Genomic DNA, 19,071 nt, shown 5'->3' with positions numbered 1-19,071 from the left:
GAGCGGCGGAGGAGGTTGGCAAAGTGGCAAGGAAGAAAGAAGAAATCGATGCGGGAATACGAGTTGTGCGGTGTGGAAAAGAAGGTGTAGTCCCTTGTATCAGGATGGAGGGCCCTCCAACAGTCAACCAGCCTGTGAGTCATAAGGAGTGATTGGATCCTACGGAGGACGTGGCGGGGGGTCCGCGTTGTCCCCGAAGAGGTGTCTAGAGCCGGATACAGTGCTACATTAAAGTCACCCCCTAGGACTAGGATCCCTTCCTGAAAGCCATTAAGCTTCTGTAGTACAGAACGAAGGGCAAGGTGTTGGCCTCGGTTAGGGATGGTAGACATTCACCAGTGTGTACATTTGATCCGCGATCATGCCCTTAGCCAATAAAAATCTCCCCTCGGGGTCAGCTATGACGCCAGAGGCGCGGAAGGGCAACTGGGCAGAGAAAAGAATCGCCACTCCCTTAGTTTTTGCCAAGGGGTTGTTACTGAAAAAAACGGTGGGGTAGGATTGGCAGGAGAGCCTAGGAGCCCAAGACCCCAGGAAGTGAGTCTCCTGAATAAAAGCGATGTCTACCCAACCTCTGCGAAGGTCTCGGAAGAGGGAGGAGTGTTTCTCAGGGGTGTTGAGGCCCTTGACATTGAGTGAGAGCAGGTTAAGCCCGCGGGTAGGTAGAGTCGACATTGAACAAACAAACAAGCACACACAAAAAAAAAGGGGGGGTAAAAAAGAGAAGAGAGGGGGGGGGAAGAAGCGAGAGAGGAAAGCAGGAGGAGGGAGTAAGGGAGAGAAAACAGGAGAGGGGAGGACCGGGAAGGGTAAGGGTCAGGACAAGAAAAACACCAACGGCGCCCGACGGGTAGTATAAACCCGACAGCAACAGGGCGTCTCTGTGCAGGGGAGATGTCTAATCCGTAAGGAAAGGCGGAACCGCCAAAGTGAACAGAAAAAGAAACACAAAAATGAGTGAACCATGTGCGGGCCGCCGCCCACAACCTTTTGCTAGAAAGAGCAACAAGAGCGATGATAAACAGACCGCTATGCGAATCAAGACACAACAATTGAGAGGGGACATCAGAGAAACCTCAGGAGTTGTCAGCGTGGAGAGGAAAGGCCTAGCATCGTGGCCATAAAAATAATAAGAAAATAAAATTAAATAAACATATATGAACACATAGATATGCACGCATATATACAGATATAGTAACGTACACGCGTATACATCACAATACAGCAACGCGAATGGAGGTACGTCAATGTGATGTAGTATGCGCATTGCCCGCAGGCGTAGGTGGAAGGTGAGGTGCAAGCATCGCGTCCGGATGGAGGCGCGGGGCAGAGGCTCCAAATGTGTGAGAGTGTAAAGAACAGGGAGGTCAGAAAACAAACAGGACGCATGCACCGAAGCCAGGAATAGTGCATCCTCCTGCCGCTACATTTTGATACTGGAACATATATAGAGGCGGAGGAAAAAAAAAGAAAAAAAAAAAAAGGGGGGGTAGATATGTATAGGTAGGCTTACAAGTGTAATGTAGTGCGTGGAATGTGTGGAAAGCCCGTAGATACAGGCTCAGGAGAAGGGGCCAGAGGGCAACCAGCACGCATGAGGAGGCACAACATAAAAACAGTCCAAACGTGGACTGGTGCAGGTGCTGCCTGGGCTGCAGGACGAATGACATCCAGGGCGCATGAAATGGACCTGGCAGAAGTATATATATATACGTATATGGGGAAAAGAAAAAAAAAAGGGGGGGGGTGGAAAGAGTATGATGTGTGTGTGTGAGTGAGAAGTTACAACTCAAAGGCAAACAAAAATCATATCACTATGCATACAAATAAACAGCGAAAGGAGGCGACGCATCCTTGCAGGCAGAGCGATCCACGCCAGCCCACATAGATAGGAACAGGCAGGCACACAAGTGTGATGTGGTATGCGCAACGCCCGCAGGCACAGGCGCAAGATATAAACTCTGCGCACGAAGGAGCCAGAGGCAAAAAAAAAAGAAAAAAAAAAGAAAAAAAAAAGGGGGGGGTAGGGGGTAGTGCGTGGCGCGTGTGTGTGAGTGGGTAGGTACAACTCAAAGGCAAACAAAAATCAAATCACTGTGCATACAGAGAAACAGCGAAAGGAGGCGACACATCCGCTCAAGCAGAGCGATCCACACCCGCCCACAGCGACATGTATAGGCAGGCAGACAAGTGTGAGATGAGAAGGGCAAGCCCCGCAGGAATATACACAGGATATAGGCTCTGTCTATCGCCTGGGCTGCAAGGGGAAGGTGTGTGTGTGTGTGAGAACCCTGGCACCCAAAACCGCAGTGGGGTGCATGGGTGTGTGTGGAGATAACGACAAAGTGAACAGAAAATCATACATATTCAGAAGCAACAAACGGAGGCGACACATCCGCATGGGCAAAGCAGGGCACACCGGACAGCGCTGGAAACATGGCGATCCTCAGCTGTAGAGAGCAGAGGGAGAGGGGAGGAGAGAAAAAAACAAAAAGAAAAACACAAAAAAAAAAAAAAAAAACCCTCAAAGGAACCATGGGACACGTCACCTCCAATCCCCTAAACCCAAACCCACACGAAAGATGGGAGCGGCATAAGGGCTTCAGGGACCAAATGAATGCAGGGGCACAAAACCTCCTATAAACAAATAAACAGGGGGGGGAGAAAAAAACAGTAAATAAACAGGGTTGCCACGACAGGTAGGCATCATGTGCGGTGCAAAGTCCTTTACTCCTCTATCGGGCCCACACGGCGAGAGGCCAGTAAAGCAAGAGGGTCAAGCGGAGAGCTGCGTCGCGTATCAGGGCGCCGAAGTCTGCGAGGCCCGGGTGGGGGACCGACGAATCTGCCAGGAGCCGCAGACATATCCACCCACTCAGGGATCTGGAGGTCCGGCAAGGCTAAGAAGCGTAGCACCTCCGGAATATCATGGTGGTAGCGGATAGGTAGGGACCGGTTGGCATGCCGGATTACTAAGGCAAACGGGTAACCCCAGCGGTATGGTATGCGGAGCCGACGTAGCTCCGATAACGCCTGAAGCAGAGCCCGCCTCTCCTGAAGCGTCAGGTCGGAATGGTCCTGGTAAATGGAAATTGGGTGTCCATGAAAGGACCACTCACCAACCTCCCTGGCGCGGGCCATGATGGTTTCCTTGAGGCGAAAATCAGTCAGATGGCAAATTATGTCCCTAGGAGGGGACCCCGGATCTCCACGTGGGCGCAGGGCGCGATGAGCCCTATCTGCAGGCACGGGAGTGTCCAACGGACGGTCTAGGAGGCCATTGAAGATCTCCCTAAGTAAGCCGAAGACGTCCTCCAGCGCATCCGATTCTGGGACCCCTCGGACCCGGACGTTCTGTCTCCGGCTACGATTGTCGATGTCTTCGACCCGCCGATGCAGCTCCCTGAGGTAAGTCGCGTGGCAGTCACCAAGGCGTTGAGATGAGGCAATGGTAAGTTTCTGCTGAGTCGCCGAATCTTCCAAGGCCAGGACCCTCTGTTCCAAAGCAGATAGATCCGTGCGCAGGGCCGAGACTTCGTCGCGGACCACCTGCTTAAGTTCGGCGATGAGAAGAGAGAAGTCAGCCTTCCATGGTGCTGAGGAGAACAGCTGCACAACCTCTGGGGGATGAGACGATGGAGGCGGATGCGCGATGGAGGCCGATTCCTTCGCGGAGGAAGAGCTGGCTGGAGATGCCGCCTCGTGGTCCCCAGAGGCCTGGGAGGCCAAGTCAGCAGGGGTGCGAAAATACTCGCAGAGAGAAGCCGAGGAGGACCAGTGACGGTTCACGGCGGGAGAGGGGTCAGAGACCGTCTTCTTATTGCGTGCCATGCTAGTGTAGCGGCAGAAATCTTAGGAGAACGAGCGAGCAGCGGCGGAGCAACTAGTTCATGCGGCCATCTTCCTCGGCGGCCAGACACGCCCCTGTTTTATGTAAATGTGTGTTTTGCTGGATATTTCCAGGCCTGTGTGTCCAAAATAAATCAGTCTTCGTTTGGTTTTACCCTACACTGAGTCTCGGCTAGTGACTGGGGAACCGGGGAAAGTGTGTTGTCCCAGGCTAAGGGAGCACAAGACAGCGGAGGTAGTCGGTCGGACTGGCCAGATCCGTGACAAATGTTAAATCATGTTAATGAAGTTCTGTGGATATATGAGTCTGTTTTACCACAATAAACTGTTCATTCCTGCTGTACTCAATTCAAGGTAGTTGTGTCTACTTATTGGGTACACATAGCAGGCTTCCAAGGTGTGCATGCTGACTGGTGCTGGAAGTGATTTCGGGGACAACAGGAGGATACATGTGGGTGATCTCTGGGAGTTACTACAGCTCTCTTGGTGAACCCGTTACATTGGTGGCAGCGGGGGGAACCTCCTTGAAAACGTCCCAGCGGAGTACCACCAGGTGTACCAGCAGCAAGCTAAAGATGGTTCCACCACTACAGGACGTATTGGTGCGCAGCAGAGTCATGGGCTACTTGAATGCCTGGATGGAGGCTCTCAGAGTGGACCAGGGTGTCCGGGGAATAGTCCTCCCATCCTCCGAGGAATGGTACGTGCTACAACTAGATTGGCGAATGCCGTACCTGGGAGAGCAGCCTCAAGAGGACTTGGTGGCTGAGTTGGAGAAGTTGCTTCCACTTGAAATGAGTGTGGATACCACGCCGCACAGTGGTGTCCAGAGCTGAAGGATGACTACCTGCCAGAGGGCGATGACTTTGGTGGCCCGAGATTGATAATGGAAAGCCTACAGGAGGACCAAGAATTTGGGAGCCCATGGAAGTATCGGTGCAAGGAGATCCCGGAATTCAGGGAAGGATGTGCCCTGTTACCTGCCAGACCTGTGGGCTGTTTTGGATTATTTGGTTTACCAAGAATGGATCCTGGAGCAGGCCTACAGAGAACTATTTGACCGTGCTCAGCAGTGTGCCCCAGAGGAGGTCGATCCTGTGAGTATTATACCCCCACCAGAAGCACAAACAGTCAGGCAGAGCACAGCAGGCCTCAGCCTGCTCCCTTCACTCACCCCAGACACTTTGCCCTATTGCCCTCAATATGGCCCAGAAACTGACCGAGACCCCTCTGCGTGTCCCAGCCAGATCCCCCAGCTGAAATGCTGGCATTGAGGCAGAGTGCTGCTGGCCTCTGCCCACCTCTTTCCCTTGTTCCCAAGACTGACCACAGCAACCAAGGAGGGTCTGGTCAGGCAGCGCCAGAGTTGGTGATACCCCTGGATTTTACAAATGCAGCTGAAGCACTGCCCTCGGGACAGAGTGCAGCTGGCCTCTGCCCGCTCCCCTCTGTGACCCCAGCTCTATTGGCTTTACCCCCGCAATGTTGCCCAGAGGTGGTGATTTCTATGGATCCTGTAATCCCGGCAGAAGTGTTGGCAATTGGAGAGAGGCAGGTCGACATCTCTCCCCAGCAGATGGAGTATACAGGAGGGGATGCATGTGGCTTCCCTTCCCTCGCAGTGGATCATGCAAACATTTGTACCATGCAGGTGGATTGGACTATGGTCGTCACCTGCAGTCCCCAGAGGTGCCAGACAGTCAGCCAAGAACCCCATATGGAAGGGACCCCAGCCTCTCTGTCTTCTCCCCAGCGTCTGAGAGGACTCCAGGGAGAAGGCACATTTAGCCCTTTTTCCCAGCAGCAGTTACGTTATTTGGGAGAAGCAGAGTGCGGCTGGGAGAGTACTGCTCTTTTGTTAAATTGTTTTGGGGAGTACCAATTTGTGGCTGGCAGTGGTGGTCCAGATATACAGACTGACTTCGGAGTCAAACGGTGTGGGATCTTATCAGACGTCAGTCTCCCCCAGAAAAAGGAGATATGTGATGGAGTGTGTGACTTAACTGTCCATCACTGGGGCCCCTGGAAAGGACTGAAAGCAAGCCCTCGCGAGTGGGACTGTTGTCTTCGCCTGGGACCAAAACCGTGCTCCCCAACTGAAATGGTTGCAGACCCGATTGGGGTCTGGCCCCAGTTCAGTCATCTTTTTAAAAGGGGAGATATGTGACAGAATGACCATACAAGGCCCAAAGGTAGTCAGAGATGGCTCCAGCCTGGCTGCCATACACATTGCACAGTAAGGAACTCCATTAACAGGATTGCTGCCAGGGGGAAGATTCAGTAGCTAAAGGGGATTAAAGGCTGGGTTGTCTACATGTACCTGTGTATCAATGTTAATTCATGTTAATGAAGTTCTGTGGATATAGGAGTCTATGTTTTACAACAATAAACTGTTCATTCCTGCTGTACTCAATTCAAGGTAGTTGTGTCTACTTATTGGGTACACATAGCAGGCTTCCAAGGTGTGCATGCTGACTGGTGCTGGAAGTGATTTCGGGGACAACTGGAGGATACATGTGGGTGATCTCTGGGAGTTACTACAGCTCTCTTGGTGAACCCGTTACAGTAGTGTTTTCAGAAATATTACCTGTGCCGCGCGCAACAGTAGAAAGGCAGCAAGAGATTAGGGAGGTTAATCCGTGGCTAAAGTCATGCTGTAGGAAGGAGGGTTTTGACTTTTTAGAGCACTGGGCTAATTTTGCACTTGGGCATAATCTTTATGGCCGTGATGGATTGCACCTAAGTGGAAGAGTCTGCTATGCTGGGGGGGCAGGAGGGCTGGAAGTTTGGAGTGGATTTTAAACTAGTAGTTGGGGGAGATAGCACAGAAAGGAGATCGGCTTTAGATCAGAGCAAGAGGGTGGAGATGGTGGGAGGGGCAAGATCAGAACAGAGGGAGTATGTAATGGTAATAAACATTCACAAAAAATACAAGACTTATAATAATATTAAATATATGCTTACTAATGCAAGGAGCCTAAAAAACAAAATGGAGGAACTAGAGGCAATAGCATACACTAAGCAATATGACATAAAAGGCGGGGCGGTAGACTAAAAAAAAGGGAAATCAATTACTTGTTGGGATATGTTATAAACCACCTAATGTTAATACTGATGAGGAAGAAGAGCTGTTAGAACAAATTAGGAAAGCTGCACATCTGGGTAACATGTTAATTTTTAGAGATTACCCAGACATAAATTGGGACAGATGTACTAGTAGTTCTGCAAGGGGATTCAGTTTTTTTTTTTAACCTGTTAAATGACACCTTCATGTCACAACTAGTACAAGCACCAACTAGACAGGACTCTTATCTGGATCTTGTTATTAAAAACAATGTTGATCTATTGTCAAACATTCAAGTAGGGGAGCACTTGGGAAATAGTGACCACAATATGGTGTCTTTTGAAATACACTCAAAAAAGAAATTGTACATGGGGAATAACAAAACATAAAAAGGCCAGTTTCTTCCATACTTCTTCTTGGGATCATAGGTACTGCATGCATTTTCATTCCGCTGCATCTTACAAACGAAATGGAGTCTCCATTCTTATACATAAACAGCTACATTTTCAAATCCTTACAATATATTCGGATCTCTTTGATTAAATGGACTGATCCATGACCAACCAGTAACGATAGTAAATGTCTATGCACCCAGCACTCCAAAGTTTTTTGGTGGGATAGCCCAGTCTCTCCTTACGGCACCACCAGGAGGTCTTATTGTGGGAGGTGAGTTTTCAAAAATATATGGTTTGATGGGGTAAATTGAATTGACATCTTCAAAGATACCCGAAATAGCACATGGGGCAGAATGACCAGCTTTGGGGAAAAAATGGTTTTAAAATAGCAAAACGCTACTTGTAATTATTGCCCAATAACTTGCAGGAAAAAAAGCAAAAAAAAAACCCCATAAAAATATTAGATATTTCTAAACTGAGGACAAATAGAAACTATTTAGCAGGTTTTTTCATTAGCTGTTTTGGATGAGGAAAAGTTTTTTTTTTTTTAAATGGGAAATTGGATAATAAAATGGTATCTGAAGAAAGCCCTTCTTTATCCTGAAAAAAACAATATATAACTTGTGTGGGTTGAGGAAATGAGTGAGGAAAAAATTACATCTAAACACGCCCACCGCAAAAGTGTTACAAAGGGTACAAAAGGTAAAAAACAGCCTGGTCCTTAAGGGGTTAAAATACTTTCCCAGCCACAGAAGTGTAACAGAAGTGTTTGGGTGTCAGTGTGGCAGAGCCTGTCCTGGTGTATGTGTTTGGGTGTCAGTGTGGCAGAGCATGTCCTGGTGTGTGTTTGGGTGTTGGTGTGGCAGTGCCTGTCCTGGTGTGTGTGTTTGGGTGTCGGTGTGGCAGAGCCTGTCCTGATGTGTGTCTTTGGGTGTCAGTGTGGCAGAGCCTGTCCTGGTGTGTATGTGTTTGGGTGTCAGTGTGGCAGAGCCTGTCCTGGTGTGTGTTTGTGTCTCGGTGTGGCAGTGCCTGTCCTGGTGTGTGTGGGTGTAGGTGTGGCAGAGCCTGTCCTGGTATTTGGGTGTTGGTGTGACAGAGCCTGCCCTGGTGTGTGTGTTTGGGTGTCAGTGTGACAGAGCCTGTCCTGGTGTGTTTGGGTGTAGGTGTGGCAGAGCCTGTCCTGGTCTATGTGTTTGGGTGTCAGTGTGGCAGAGCATGTCCTGGTGTGTGTTTGGGTGTTGGTGTAGCAGTGACTGTCCTGGTGTGTGTGTGTTTGGGTGCCGGTGTGGCAGAGCCTGTCCTGGTGTGTGTTTGTGTCTTGGTGTGGCAGTGCCTGTCCTGATGTGTGTGTTTGGGTGTCGGTATGGCAGAGCCTGTCCTGGTGTGTGCCTTTGGGTGTCGGTGTGGCAGAGCCTGTCCTGGTGTGTATGTGTTTGGGTGTCAGTGTGGCAGAGCCTGTCCTGGTGTGTGTTTTTTGGGTGTCAGTGTGGCACAGCCTGTCCTGGTATGTGTGTTTTCAGTCATCTGTTTCCTGGCACTTTACTTTCTGTAGGAATAAATTGAACTATTTAATTTTACTTATCTGGAGATAAAACGCCCTCCTGAATTTGTGGTCACTTCAGAGGACAAAACTTTCTAGGCCCATAAATCAGTGAGAGGAAAAGTAAAGGTTTTGTGTTATTTACTCTGTTTCAATCTGCATATATAATTAAAAAAGATTAGTTGCACAAAATTTTGGCTTCAGGCATGCCTTGTATTATGACTTTTTTAGTGTACTGATTACTCACAGTCCCATCACATAAGATTCTATCTTGTATTATCTGCCGAGCACTGATGTAATATTTATCCAGTACACATGGATGCTGAGAAGTTAAGATTCTGTCTATTTTATTTATTTCCATAAAATGGCCACCAAAATCCTCAGCACCAGGCCCCTGATGGTCTTAATCCGGACCTGCCTCCACTGTGCGTCAGCCAGTTTAAATCCAGCTTGTACCCACAGTGTGCTCCAGCCTTGTGAAGTTTTATTTGGCTAAACATGTTTTACATGGTTTAGGGACTGACTTTGTTTTACTGTTTAAGTAATTCAGTATTGATAGAATGACATTGATAAAAAAAACCTTTTCCACTGTTTTTTTCATTATCGCCAAATCAACCCTGTTATTAATATGCATCATAAAGCTAAAAGGCCATATTTTCTCTCAGTGAAAAATGAGTGCGGCCCACACACATACATTTCTGATGAAATATATGTGGCCCACTGCAGAAAAAACTTGGACACCCCTGTCATAGCTCGTTAAGTGACCATTTTTCCGTGAGGTGCCTGACCTGTCAATGGACGTTAAGGGGTTAAGGGTTATTAAGGGATAATAATCAAGAATTCATTGGGAAGAACAGTGTTATTAGCAAAAATCAGCATAGTTTTATGAAACATAGGTAATGTCAAACTAACTTGATCTACACTTCTACTTACTTCTTCGTAGAATGCAATTAAGGTGTTGCAGTGGATGTAATCTACTTGGATTTTGCCAAAGGGTTTTGACACAGTTGGTCAGAAATTGGTCTAGATGAAAAGTCTTTGTAGTTGGGTAGTGTCACAACCCTTGGTTGCAAACATCCATTTATTTTGTTTATTGCTATGAGGTTCCTGTTCACCCCTAACCCCACCAGAGCGCTCTATTGTAGAGTTAACCTACAGGTGGTGGGGTACAAGCAAGGTGGTGGTTCGGAGGGGGAGCCTCCCATGGATCCCCAGTTTCTACTACTTCCAGGAGAACGCCCGGCTGTATTGCAGTATGCCCCGTGGAACCTTTAAACTGCTACCGCTCGGGGTCCCAACCGAGGATCTTGTCGCTTTTTAGAAAGAATACTCTAGGGACCCTAGGCTATCCATCGGTACCTCGAGATCGCCACCGCTCCCTCGGGATCACCCCGAAAACAGCGGTTTGAGGTTATACAGACATTGCTGGTCTTTGTTGCCTGATTATGAGTATAAAAGGCTGTGTGTTTCTCAATAAAGTGTTGTTATTGCTTACCTTGACATAAGTCTCCTCTAATGATTGAGGGACCGGCTATATCACTCATTGTCCTTTTCAGGACAATTACAGCAGTATTGGCTACAGAGTCGGTTCCCGATCCCTTCCTCACAGTGCCGTCTAGCACTGGAAGCGGTTAACCCTTGCGGTTCTGGGAGGAAGCAACGAACAGCTGACAGATGTACCCAGTCGGGGTACAGGGCGTCCTGTCACAGGTAGTACATTGGCTTAATGATAGAGTACAGAGAGTTGTCATAAATGTTAAAGTTTCAAGCAGGACAAAAGCGGTAATTAGTGTCCCTCAGGCTGTTCTGGGACCAATTTTATTCAACATATTTATAAATGATCTTGAAACAGGGGTTGAAAGTCATGTTTCCGTGTTTGCAGATGACAAAAAACTCTGTAAAGTACCGTATTTGCTCAATTATAAAATGACCCGGATTATAAAACGATCCCCCAAAATCTGAATATTAATTTAGGAAAACAAGAAACAGCCTGAAGACGACCCTATAGGAAAAAAGTTTTACTAATAAATGTTAATTCATGTAAACTATGTAAACTATTTTTTTTAAATAAAAGCTATGATTGAGAAAAATATTTTTTTGTTTTTATTTCCTTCTATTTTCCATCCTGTCCTCCAGTTATGCACATCTGCCCCCAGGCTTGCCACTCTGCCCCTGAAATGCCTTATACCCCCTATATGCCACTGTGCTCCATGATATGCCTTTTAACCCTCTAAATGCCACTGTGCCCCATGATATGCCTTTTGACCGCCTATGTGGCACCCTGCCTCCAGAAATGCCTTATACCCCTATATGCCACTCTGGTATTTAGGGGGTTAAAAGGCATATTATGGGGCAGAGTGGCATATAGGAAAGTATAAGGCATTTCAGGAGGCAGAGTGGCGTATAGAAGGGTTAAAAAGCATTTCTGGAGGCAGAGTGGCATAAAGGGGGTTAAAACGCATATCTGGAGGCAGAGTGGCAATAAGGGGGTTAAAAGGCATTCCATAGAGCACTCTGCCTACAAAAATGCCTTATGCCCCCCACTTAACACCCCCCTCCCAAACTTACCTGTGCTTCTAATTCCCCAGTGTGTTGTCTGCTCTGACTGTCAGAGAGAATTCCCCGCAGCGGTGCTCTCTGACAGTCGGGGAAGGTCTGCGCGATGGACGCAGAGAACCCCTGCTGCTAACCGCACCTCCTTCCGGCTGCAGCGGAAGTTGCCTACGCAAATCGCGTAGACGTCTACCCGCTGCCTGTACAACACTCTGGGGAGTCAGAAGCACCGGTAAGTTTGTGGGGGGCACCAGACAGGAGGATCCAGGTCCCCAGCAGCCATGCAGGGGATCTGGATCTTAGTCTCATAGTCAGACCTCTAGTTGAGGTCTGATTATAAGACGAGGGGTATTTTTCAGAGCATTTGCTCTGAAAAAAATCTTGTCTTATAATCGAGCAAATACGGTAATACAATGTGAGCAGGATATTACTTTGCTGCAGAGGGATTTAGATAGATTGGGGGACTGGGCACACACATGGCAGATGAAATTTAATGTAGATAAATACAAAGTTATGAACTTTGGGGTAAGGAATGCACAAGCAACTTATATCCTAAACGGTAGTGAATTAGGGATAACAACAAATGAGAAGGATTTGGGAGTTGTTCTAGACAACAAACTAGGCAACAATGTGCAATGTCAGTCAGCAGTTGCTAAGGCCAGTAAGGTGTTGTCAGGTATAAAATGGGACATCAATTTGCAGGATAAAAATAGAATTTTGCCACCTAATAAATCAATGGTAAAACCACACCTTGAATATGCTGTGCAATTTTGGGCACCTGTTCTAAAGAAGTATATTATAGCAGTAGAAAAAGTGCAGAGACGGGCTACAAAATTAATAAAATGAATGGGGCTTTAATTATGAAGACAGGTTAACAAATTTAAACCTGTTTAGTTTAGAAAAACGGCTCCTTAGAGGAGATATGATAGCCTTATCAGGGCTGGCCCAAGAGATAGTGCCGCCTGGGGCGAAGTTTGAAATGCCGCCTCCCTTCCGACGCCACTGCTCATTATCTACCCTTCGTCTCCCTACCTCTGCATTATCTACCCTTCATCTCCCTACCTTCTCATTATCTACCCTTCCTCTCCCTACCTTCTCATTATCTACCCTATCTCCCCCCCTTACCTTCCAGCAGTTCTGCGGCGAGAATCTCCCTGCTCTGCCGCAGTGCACGCTGCTTCACTGCTGAGCGCCGGAAATGACGTCATATTCCATTGCTCAGTATTACAAGCTGGCACCGAGGCCGAGCTAGAGGGCAGGGCCGACCCTGAGCCTTATACAAAAATATTGGGGTCAATACAAACCATTGTCTGAAAATCTACTCAAAAATAGGACTATACATAAGACACGTGGTCACACATTTAGACTAGAAGAAAGGAGATTTTGTCTTAGGCAAAGGAAAGAGTTTTTTTTACAGCAAGAACAATAAGGATGTGGAATTCTCTGCCTGCAGAGGTAGTTTTATCTGTACAAACATTTAAACAGCAACTGGATGAAAACTTGCAAAAACATAATATTCAGGGATATCATTTTATAATTATGGGAAAATAGCTTCTTGATCCAAGGAGAGATCTGACTGTCATTCTGGGGTCCAGAAGGATTTTTGTTTTCTTAGTTTGTTGGAAAGAGCTGGATTTTTTTGCCTTCTTTTGGATGAACAGCAATTAACGGATGTGGGAAAGGCTGAACTTAATGGATGCATGTCTTTTTTCAGCCTGTGTAACTGTGTAGCTTGCCAGTGCCCTCCTTGGCCACCAAACAGCTTATCAGTGCCCCTAAACAGCCTGCCTAGGCCCCTACCCACCTTACAGAGTCAGAGGAGTGGTCTTTCTTCCTCCGTAACATATACTTCCTCTCACACCATTTACATACATGCTCGCACACAAACAAATACACATACACATCCATGCTTATGCACTAACACTTATACATACACATCTATGTTAACACATTCATGCACTCACAAACGCTTACACATACATATTTATACTAACACACAAACACAAATACACATGTATGCTAACACACATGCATGCTAACACACACCTACAAATGCATGCTCCTTAATACACCTTAATGCTTTCACACATTCATGCTCGCACACACTAATACATACATTCTCATTCTAACATACATACATAAATACTCCCACTCACTAGCTCACTCACTCAGTCCCTCTCATGCCCCCTCACCTTACCTGCAGCTTTTACTCTGGCACTCACAGCCTCAGTTCTAATGCGGGATCAGCATAACCCTGCTGAATTCCTGTTTCCCCGTGTGGTTCAAAATTGTTCACATGGGGCCAGTCCGACCTGGACCAGCCAAGTCCAAGTTGGATCAACCCTTTGTTAACAATTTTGGATTTGGTGGTCAAGCAGTTGCAGGTTGTTACGTCACTGCACTTCAGCCTTTATTTATTGGTTTCTAAAGTGGCATAATATTCTGCAGCACTGGATCTTTAAGACCCAACCTAAGGTCTGCTGCTAGGTAGCAAAGTCCAACTTGGACATATCAGAAGTTTTATTCCTTGCCCTCTATAATGACCCAAGGTATGCTTAGAGGGACTATAGGACCTCATCTGGTATCCTAGAAAACAAACAAGATGATATTTTATAGGTATATCTCCTTCCATTGGTAGGTATATCTCCTTCCATTGGTAGGACAGGAAAAATCAGTGTGTGGAGTGGTTGGGGAGAGATCCCAGTTACTTTAGGTAAGTGGAGCTTGTCTCACCTTAAAACAATGTTTTAGAAATGATCCACTCTAAATACCTAATCCAACTACTACTATCATGGTATTTTTTCCTGTTAATGGTTAACTAACATTTGCCTCTTACCAGGAAACCCCTCTCCTGAGTCAACAAAGGTAGGCAATGGGGAGGAGGTAAGGTGATTTTTGGGTGGGAGAGGAGAAAGGGGGGGAGTGGAAGAAGAAATAAGACAAAAGAACAAGAGACAGAAGAAAAGTCGACTGAGAAGTTTAGGAGACATTGACATAGTGCGTGAGCGGGTGTGAGCGAGTGTGAGCGAGTGTGAATCAGCATGTGACAGGGAAGTGAGTAAGAGTAAAACCAACAAAATGCACAAGAACATTTCTGCTTCATCTTTTATGGACTTCCTCCTCATTTGGAAAATTATGTTAAAATTTAAATTTATACTCATCTGAATGCATAAGTTTAATACACATCACATTACATCTGATGCACCAAGCCATTAAAAAAAACCCTGGGTTGCATAGCTTTATACATAAGATGCATGCCAGGAGTAGCACTACCATATCAGCAGCTGCTGAGATCCTCCAGTGGTCTGAAGGGATCCTCAGAGGATGAAAGTGTATAGGCGCAATTGCAACATACTTCACTAATTAATAAACTTGTGCATTCGTCTTTCGGCGAACATGAAAACTAACACGAAGAGTGCATTTTCGTGTTCGTTCTGAAGAAACGTAGAATAGAATATAGTGGCGGTAAAACGTACACAAGGACGAAGACACACAACAGGAAGAATCTTTGTGTTAGTCTTCTTCTTCCTCTACTAATCTTCCTGGTCCCTTCCCCATCTAGCCTACCTTATCTCCGCAGCATCGCAGGGGTTGACGGAAGCGGATATCCATAAGTTGTGTACAGGTGTTCTTCATTGGTTGATGGCAGAGGAGGCCCCTGCAGGCGACCAATAGAGTTGCTCGTACGGACATTTAAATTCCTGGCGTCAAAGCTGCTGCGTAGTCCGTACCGCGTTAACCCCGTATTAACCCCTTCTAAAAAACAGAAAAAACTAAGCAAAAAACGAACACGAAGAATATTAGCCCTGACAGAAGACAGGAATGGGCGAATATTTGCGGAATCCGAAGATTTTACCCCCCACGAACACGAAGACGAACACGAAGAGTTGGCCGGCGCCCAAGTCTACTAATTACCATTATAGTATTATAGTTTTCTTTTTGATCCTTATACTTAATTATTCTTTTTATGTCTACTTTTGTTCAAGATCGGGACATTATTACCATCTTTTCAGTATATATGTGTTATTGCTGTATTGTCACTTGGATAACTAGGGTGTGGTGTTAACCTTCTTAGTGTCAGAGATAATTATGTACCTCTCTTTTACTTGCATGCACAGCCTATTAAAATCAATGTCAATACAGGACTGTACTTGTCAGTATCTTCCTGTTTGATTTCAAATTATTGTTTGTTTTTTTACCTCATCACACAAGTTATATATTAAATCACAACAACTGTATGATTACAATGAGCAATATAAGGCAGATTGTGGTTTATTGTAGTTAATTAAACAACAGATTGCAGTTTACTAACTCTCCGAATTTACTATTCATTGTGAAAGGCCAACACTGGCCAGTTTCTCCACTATGAAGGGCTGTACCAGCTCTGCATAATTTGTATTTAAATGGGTAAGGAGACTTTCGAGAATAACTATACATCTGTGAGAGTAATGTTCCCTACAGTAGAAGCTCTCTGGATTTGGCCCTTCATATAGCATAGTGCACTCAAGGAGTTGAAATCATAACTCTTCAGCAAAATCTTCCTTTAGTGAATGCACTTCAGAAAGTTAGCAAGAGAGTTTTAAGTTTTATCTCACTTACTTAATCTTATAACCACACAATTGTTGATTCTGTGAATGTTAGGGAAAAGCGTCTTGTCGAACCCTGCTTACAGAAATTCAAGGATTAGAGTAATGTTGGAATCCTGAAAGGACAAAGCTCTAGCTTGACGCCATTCACAAAAGGGCTTCCAAATCTGAATGTATGTAGAGGACACAACCTGGTCCAACCTGGCTAGATGATAGCTCCTATTCTGTCTCCAGGCAATGAGCTTTAGGTAATCAGGATTGGTATTCAGGACAAGACCTTAATAAAGAAGGTACAGTCTGTTTGGCAACCTAAATTGACTGGCCACGTGTTTCACCAAATATCATCCTCTCCATTACTGACCTGGACTGTTGTAAGGAATTCCCTGTTGTCTACCGCTTATTGTACTGCGCTGACTGATTCCCTGTTTACAGACCTCTTGACTTCATCCCGGTTTACTCTCCTGTTCTGCTGATTGTGTATCGCGCTGAAGGATTTTCCATTATCAGACCGCTTAGCTTTTCCTCAAGTTTATCCAATTGCCTGCTGATTTGCTCCATCGTTACGCCATTCACCCCTTCTCATTAAAGAGACTGTTTAAAACTTGCTACTTACCTGCTCCGTTGGATCTCCAGCCGACTGCTCTGTTTGTTCCGCCTCCTAGCTACTTTCTGGCTCATTCGCAATACTGCACTACAGCCCTTCTGCACTACAGCCCTTCTGAGACACAGGTACTACAACTCTGCCCTGGGTTCACAACCTGGACTTTTCTTCTATATTATAAGCCCTATTAAATCTGTATTAACAGAGTCTGTTACTTACCGATCAAGTCTCATTATATTGCATAACTATTACAATAAACATTGTTGGATACTCACTGCTCCTTGATTCTGTTGCTACCAGAATCTGTGACTGTAAAAAGGATATTACAGTCACAGATATTGGGACTAAATCCTTCTTTAAGTGAAACTCCAGTAGAAATTCCAGGGCATTGTCCTGATGAATGATTGGAAAACCCCAACAATGAGCTGTAATCATCTACAAGGATGGTGTCAGCCTCTAGAGAGATTAGGTTTAGTATTCCTAGTTTTGTTTCTCGTAGATATTCTAATTTGGAAGTGTGGCTGGTCAGTCTTATCCCTAAGGGGCTGTCCAGTGAAATGAGCGTGTCTACCTTATTAACAGGGAAACAAAACAAGGTTCTTCAAACACAACTTGCCTTCCTCAACAGAAGACAAATCTTTGAAGGATATGCCCTAAGGCCTGAAGATGAAACACTGGTCGAAGAATCCATCTGAAAATGTAAAATCTCGGATAATCTTAGTTGATGAGCAGGCATGAACACCTGCAAAAGCATCTATAGTTGAACTGATGGTAGCAAGCAGCGAAAATGTTCAAACGTGCAGTTCGGACTAAGGGTCACCACACATCATTTTACAGGATGCACAAGCAGCAGCTGCTCTCAACTTAGGGCAATTAAAAAAAAAACTAAATATATATCAGTAATAAAAATGTTTTCCACAGCCATAAATGTCTTCAACAAAAGATTCCCAAAATGATTACCCTGATAAACCTAAATAAGATTAACAATTAGTAGAGACATGCTGGCCCTGGGGTCATGGAGTGTGTGTGCATGTTAATGTGATTGTTAGTGTGTGTGTGTTCATGTGAGCGTGTATGTGTAAGTCTGTGTTAGTGTGTGTATATCCCCTGGATACTGGTAGTTTGATTACATTAAATTGGGCATAGTCAGTGTCTGGCAGGCCCTGGTGAGGAGGAGGAGGTCAGGTCCAAAAATCTTCACAAACTTGTGAGCAACTGTAGGGAAAGACTGCAGGTAAAAATGTGACGTATATGATGCCCTACCCAATCCACAGAATATTATCCCTAAAGTCTTGGGGTTTATCAAGGTCGGGTTTTTTTGGCAAATGTGAGATGGGAATTTGAGTTCTTTTTTAGTCAGCAGGGTTTTTGCCTTACAACTATTCCATAGATGCCGTGTTTCATTACATGTTAGTATGGGTTCTTTTGTGACATCCTAGATAAGTTGTGAATGCGTTCTTGGAGTAATTTTGGTAAGTCAGCCAATCCTAGGAATGTTCACCAATGTTCCAGATTTTTCCATTGTGGTTCGCTGGAGACCCATGGCTTTAGCAATGGTTTTCTAACACTTCCCAGACTCAATGGCTGTGTTTCTCATCTGTTTATGAATTTCTTTAGACTGCAGAATCATATGCTCCTGAAACAGTTGTTTCACAAATTATTGCCCTTAATTATATAAGCATAGGGAGTTTTATTCACATATTCAAGACTTAAACAAACGGAGATAGGGTCATCAGGGGATACATGTTTATCTTGCCAGAGGATGCTGAAAATGAAAAAAAAGCCATTAAATTATGAATTATGCTGGACTATCTCAGTCCATTTTAATGGAGAAACTTTTCAGGGTTGGCCCTTAATAATACATAGTGTGGTCAATGAATAGGAACAGTTCTCCTGCAAACACCCTCTTTGTGAAAAAAACAAAGAATATATAGTTTAAGCTAGTCTTTTTCATATTAATTGGTTAAAGTTGAAAAACATCAAAGGATAACCATTAAAAGTAGACTTGTGCATCCCTTTTCGGAAGACCAAGAACACAAAAACGAATAGTGCATTTTCGTTGTTCAAACCGAATATTGAAAAAACTACCGTATTTGCTCGATTATAAGACAAGGTTTTTTTCAGAGCAAATGCTCTAAAAACACCCCTCGTCTTATATTCAAGGTCGTCTTCTAATCAGACCTCAAATGGAGATCTGGACTAAGATCTGGACTAAGACTAAACTGATTGCCTATCGCCATTACATAGATGATATGTTTTTCATTTGGTCAGGTATGATGGAAGATCTCGAATTATTCTTCCTTCACCTGAATAATAATGACTGGGGTATTAGCTTAACTATTGAACAAAGTTTTCAAGAAATAGCATTTTTAGATCTTCTAATCTACATTAATAATTCACAACTCTGCACTAGAACATACTTTAAACAAGTAGTTGTGAATAGTTATGTTTTATTCAATAGTGGACATTATAGCCCCTGGTTG

Source organism: Spea bombifrons, chromosome 1, assembly GCF_027358695.1.
Source record: "Spea bombifrons isolate aSpeBom1 chromosome 1, aSpeBom1.2.pri, whole genome shotgun sequence".
Taxonomy (NCBI): Eukaryota; Metazoa; Chordata; class Amphibia; order Anura; family Pelobatidae; genus Spea; species Spea bombifrons.
The sequence above is the reverse complement of the archived record's forward strand: the minus strand, read 5'-3'. Positions refer to the sequence as shown.